The sequence below is a fragment of the Schistocerca nitens genome, chromosome 1 (genome assembly GCF_023898315.1).
Source record: "Schistocerca nitens isolate TAMUIC-IGC-003100 chromosome 1, iqSchNite1.1, whole genome shotgun sequence".
NCBI classification, from domain to species: domain Eukaryota; kingdom Metazoa; phylum Arthropoda; class Insecta; order Orthoptera; family Acrididae; genus Schistocerca; species Schistocerca nitens.
The window spans coordinates 266,417,747-266,424,075 of NC_064614.1; the positions used below are offsets into that span (position 1 = coordinate 266,417,747).

Sequence of the window (6,329 nt, forward strand, 5' to 3'; positions counted from 1 at the left end):
TTGTCACCATTCGTTTCGTGGCAAATATGAAACACGAGTATGTCAGTGTGCTAAGTGCGTTCAACACTTGTATCCGAAGCATCTTCCGTCAGGCACCGTAACCTGGCTTATTGTGTATACATAAAAAACTAAACTCCTCCCGAACAGGTCAAAAAGGCCCAACGGTACCGACGGCCGCCGTGTCATCCTCAGACCACAGGTGTCACTGGATGCGGATATGGAGGGGCATGTGGTCAGCACACCGCTCTCCCGCCGTATGTCAGTTTCCGAAGACCGGAGCCGCTACTTCTCAATCAAGTAGCTCCTCAGTTTCCCTCACTAGGGGTGAGTGCACCCCGCTTGCCAACGGCGCTCGGCAGACAGGATGGTCACCCACCCAAGTGCTATCCCAGTCCGATAGCGCTTAACTTCGGTGATCTGACGGGAACCGGCGTTATCACTTCGGCAAAGCCGTTGGCACTGTGTATAAATGAAGATGTAAATGTAGATGAGTGTGGCAGTGTATGGTAGGCTTCTTGCAACACGATGCTGCCACGGATTACGTTATTTATTGTTAATTTGTTTATTTTTCGGTGCTTCATGTTGTGCGTTGATACAGTACGGTCGCCGCAGGTAAGACGCGGCCACTGCCTTCTCGAACACTGAATGCAACGCTCCAGTGGCAGCAGCGCGGCATATATCAAAATGCTCACAGTGGGGGCGCCACAAGAGATGCAGCACTCATATTGTTGGAGTCGAAGGAGCCTATCAGGATGCAGCCCCACGTGATTAAGTCGCGTCGGTGTGACTTGGAAGTGGAGTCTTCTGGTGGGCCTCCTGTAGTACAGAGCAGGTCTCATCTCAGTCGCGACGCTGTTACTGGGACAGTGTTTACGGGAGGTGAACTTTGGACCTGGACACGAGTGGTTACGCTGAGTTATGTCTTCACCTTGTTTTCAGAATAAATTTTCTAAGTTGTAATTAATTTCGACTTTCAACTTGGTGTTTGTACCTGGGACACAACATGTGTAACACACCTATCTCAGTGTAATGATATCTGTGTATGTTGGATGCGTTTGGAACTGCGCAGAAAAGGAAAAGTACTTTAATAGTTTATAATTACCGTAAAATATTTGCAATACACGCTAAAAGCTACGAGGGTGAGTCAAATGAAAACCTTAAATATTTTTTAAATAATGTTTACTGTGCAGAATTGGTACAAAACTGTATCAGTTTTCAACATAATCTCCCCCACGCTCAATGGAAGTCCTCCAGCGCTTACAAAGTGCATAAATTCCTTTAGAAAAAAAAATTCTTTTGGTAGCCCGCGCTACCACTCATGCACCGTGTGGCGTACCTCATCATCAGAACGGAAATTCTTTCCTCCCATTGCGTCTTTGAGTGCTCCAAACATATGGAAATCACTTTGGGGCAAGGTCTGGTGAGTGTCGTGGATGAGGAAGACACTCAAAATGCAGTTCTGTGATTGTTGCAACTGTTATACGGGTAGTGTGGAGCCTTGCATTGTCATGTTGCAAAAGGACACCTACTAACTAAAATCCACGTCGCTTTGATGTGATTGCAGGCCGCAGATGATTTTTTAGGAGACCTGTGTATGATTCACTGGTGACAGTGGTCCCTCTAGGCATGTAATGCTCCAAAATGATGCCTTTTTCGTCGCAAAAGAGAGTCAGCATAACCTTCCCTGCTGATGGTTCTGTTCGAAACTTCTTTGGTTTTGGCGATGAGGAATGGCGCCATTCCTTGCTCGCTCTCTTCGTTTCCGGTTGGTGGAAGTCAACCCAGGTTTCGTCCTCAGTAACGATTCTTGCAAGGAAGCCATCACTTTCTCGTTCAAAGCGCCGAAGAAGTTCTTCACAAACATCAACACGTTGTTCTCTCATTTCAGGAGTCAGCTGCCGTGGCACCCATCTTGCAGACACTTTGTGGAACTGGAGCACATCAAGCACAATGTGGTGTGCTGACTCATGACTAATCTGTAAACATGCTGCAATGTCATTCAGTGTCACTCGGTGGTTTTCCTTCACTATGGCTTCAACTGCTGCAATGTTCCGTGGAGTCACAACTTGTTGCGCCTGACCTGGGCGAGGAGCATCTTCCACTGAAGTCACACAATTTGCGAACTTCCTACTCTATTCGTAGACTTGCTGCCGTGACAAACATACATCACCGTACTGAACCTTCATTCGTCGATGAATTTCAATAGGTTTCTCTCCTTCACTATGCAAAAACCGAATAACAGAACGCTGTTCTTCCCTGGTGAAAGTCGCAAGTTGCGCTGCCATCTTTATACTGATACTGCGACGGTATGTGTGCATCTTCACTATGCTGACACCTACATGCCATTCTGCACGCTGTTTGTAGCACGCTTACCAACTTACAGCTTAACACCGCGAAATTTCGATTTGTTATTACAAATTTAAGGTTTTCATTTGACTCACCCTCGTATATACGAAATGGGAACAGAAACGATACATACAAGGGGAATGACAAAGAGAATCATCCGACTTGTCACGTCTATATTCCTGAAACTAATAAACAAATACAATGAATTTTATTTTTTAATGAAAGGGAAACTCAAAAAGTTTTTTTCTCATACCTTTTAATGGGTGTTCAGTAGGCCCCCTTGAGATGCACGGCATATGTTAATCCGGTATTCAAATTGGTCCCATACTGCAGCGAGCATGTCTTGAGTTACAGCTTCCACAGCTGCTGTTATGTGATGCCTCAGTTCATTCATTATTGTTGGTGACGGAGGCACATAAACAGTCTCACCCACAAGAAATAATCACATACAGCCAGGTCCACTGACCTTGGAGGCCAGTAATGTAAGGCTGAATCATATGGTCCAGTGCGACCGACCCACTTCCAGATGCCAGAGTGACGGTGCCCATCCTTTTGGTAAATGAAGTCGTTCAAATCAGTCTCCAACTGCGGGAAAAGAAAGTTCACAAGCATATCGAGATATGTGATTCCTGTAACAATGTTCTCGGCAAAGAAAAATGAATTACACGCCTTTTTCCGTGAAACTGCACAAAATACATTAAATTTTGCAGAGTCCCTCTCATGTCGCACAACTTCATGTGGTTGTTCCGTACCTCATATTCTCACGTTATGACGGTCCTCCTTTCCATTTAAATGGAATCTTGTCTCGTCACTAAACACTAAGCGTGGAAGCAAACTGTCATCCTCCATCTTGCCAAGAACGAAATTACAGAACTCCACACGTTGTTGTTTGTCACTTTCACGAAGAGCTTGCAGCAGCTGAATTTTGTATGGTTGCATGTGTAATCGTCTACGCAACGCACGCCAGACGGACATCGGGGGCATGTTGAGCTTTCGAGCTGCACGACTAACGGATTTCTGGGAACTCTTTGTGAAACTACGGCGGATGCGTTCGACGTCTGTGTCAGACACTTGAGCTTGAGGACGGCCCGGCGATTTGTCTTTAGACAAACAAGATGTTTCTCGGAATTGATCATGCCATCGTCTAATGCTCTGTCCTGTAAGAGGATTCACACCATACCTAGTACGAAAGTCATGCTGAACGGTTAGTAATGACCCGCAAGGCGCAAAACGTAAACACAAAACGGTTTCTGTTGTTCCGACACCATTTTTACAAGAACTGCTGCGGGCGCTTAGTGCTGCCACCTAGCGGTAACCTCGTTAAACTCGAGAGTTTGCTCTTTCCAACAGTACATTGTTCATGTACTTATCCCAAATAACATAATAGTTATGATTTTTAAAAATCGGATGATTCTTTTTGACACACCGGCTATATTAATGCGAACTAAACAATTCATCTACAATACGATGTTCAAACTGCACATCGAAACGACAGCAAAACAGTAGAAGAATTTTTTTTTTAATTAGTGTAAGCATATTGTCATAACGCTGGCTTGGTTGCGGAGTATCTTTGCGGCAGCCGCGTCTGTCGAGTCGAGCGCGGGACACGGAACTGTTATATTGTGTTGTATGTAGCTCTGCATGTGAGAGGCATTGTTAGTATGGAAGCTGAAGTGATGCTACAAGTGCTATTACAGGAAAGCGATAAAATAAGCAAATGATTCAGAAGAAAGTGCGTCAATAAGTAATTTAAAAATGAGCAGTGCTGCTGATAACGTATTTGTGTATCCTCTCGTTGCGTGTCGTACCGTACAGTATCAATCGTCCGCGCCGTGTTCGGTCTCCAAGAATGAACTGATGTGAATCAGCAGTACTATTTACCACAATAGAGAGTATTTAAGTGCCAGTGTCTTGTAGCGAGCGTGTGAACGTGCGTTCTATCATCGCGTTCCGCATCACCAACAATCAACCGCGCCGCGACGGTTACGCGCACGCTCGTACAACTGAGAACTATGAACTGTAAATTTAACTTTGTGAACAGCGTTAAAATTTATTACTAGTGTCAAGGAGGACTGGTACCAAATATCAGTGTATGCGTGACGATCGTAAGAACTTTCGCGCAATCATTCGGCTTCCGCATCATCAACAATCACCCGCGTCGTGTCGGTTACGCGTACGCTCGTCTGAGTGATATTTTGGACTGGTAATCATCCATTAATTGGGATAAACACTTATGAATTAGAATGTAAACAATGCAACCTGCAACTGCACCTCAGAATATAGTTGTTCATACCAGACGTAGAACAGTGTTGTGTTCTGATGATGAGTGGATCCCCTGACTCGCTTGCATATTTCGATAGATAATTTCAGGCAAGCCAGCAGTAGTGTGGAACAAAACAGTACGACCGCCGCGGGATTATCAGGTACGTGGTGTGGACAGGGTGCACGGTCTAGAAAAGTGAACTTGACGATACAAAATTCTTAAACGTAAACGTGTTGTCCTTTCTATGAGGGACAAGTACGAGATTATTAAAAGGTTAGAAGAAGGTGAATCTGCAACCACCTTATCCAATGAGTACAAGGTGGGGAAGTCGACAATTACGGATATAAAAAAAGACGAGCATAGCAAATTTTATAGCTATGCTTGATTCTACTGATGGATCAACAAGCCGGAAAACTATGAAGCTCGCCACTAATACAGATCTAGATGATGCTTTTTACAAGTGGTTTACACAAAAGAGTTTAATAAACTGTGCCACATACTATATATTCCTACTGAAGTTTCCTTTGTATGTTTCTTTGTAATACTAAAAGAGATGCCTGTTTTTATGAATAAATTTACTGTGCAGTACTTCTTTTTGGCAAATAAACATGTACAGTTCGATTATCCGAACAAACCAGTTTTCCGATCACCCATGTCCCCCAATTACTTCGGATAATCGACGCTTTACTGTATTAAATGTTCAAGAGAAAGAATCTGTACAACTTTTTCAAATTTCTGTGGATGAAATTTGTGTTCCACTCACATTTTCTGCATTTGAGTATTAAATGATTGGCATCTCTCGTTCCACCTCGCCGCAACTGTATGTCAATACTACTTGCGTTCACGTGGTGGAGCTATTTTAGGAAACTACCACGCAGAAACCTCACACGGATAGCTGATATGGAGCTGGTGGGTTCGCTGTTAAGTTTTGAAACCAGTGTCCTAGAGGAGTGTGTGGTAAGACAGCGCCGTAAAATTGTTCTTTGTATTTAATTGGCTTGCTTCAGTATTCATTCCAAGTATTTTTAGTAAATTTATTGCGCACTGGAAACGATAACTCAATCTTAAGGTGAAGTTTGCACTGAATAGTTACTACAAGTGATACGGATAAGTGAGTTGGAGAATGTACCCTTACGATAACGATGTGCACATTAAAGTGAAGCCGGAGGCGAAAACATGTCATTTTTGCCTCGGCTGCAACAATTCTCTGCAGATGAAGTTAGCGCGTTATTTATTATTTGAAGCCCATCAGATTAAAAAACACGAACTCCACGAATTCTAGAGAAAGAGTTGAGACTGTTTCCACTCTTTGGAAGAGAGAGCGTTATCAACTCCGACGAAGCAAGAAACAGTCTCGATTCGCAGACAGATCTTATGTGGAACTTCTCATTACAATAAGCAAGTACGTGTGTATCTGTGAGGTTGAGAAGCGGTCAATAAAACAATTTCTTTCAATTAAAACGAACAAAAAACGTCTTTTTAGTAGATGCGTTAAACGTAGAGATAAGAAACGAAAAGACTAATATTAACGAAGGTAGCTCATTGTTGTTGTAACAATGAAGTTTCATGACAAGTATCACCCAGATGTGGTGGCATCGGTGAGAAACGTTACTGAAGGAATGGGTTACTATAGCAAATGGAAGGTACCATGCAGGTAAGGAAGATCCTCAAACCTCTTCCATAGCTTCTATCGACCATCTATATAGAAATAAGACAGACT

The 6,329-nt window shown here is 43.4% G+C and overlaps 1 pseudogene; it reads right to left on the reverse strand.

Moving 5' to 3' along the window:
* Positions 1–340: 340 nt before the first annotated feature.
* Positions 341–458, reverse strand: LOC126213009 (5S ribosomal RNA; annotated as a pseudogene).
* Positions 459–6,329: the final 5,871 nt, after the last annotated feature.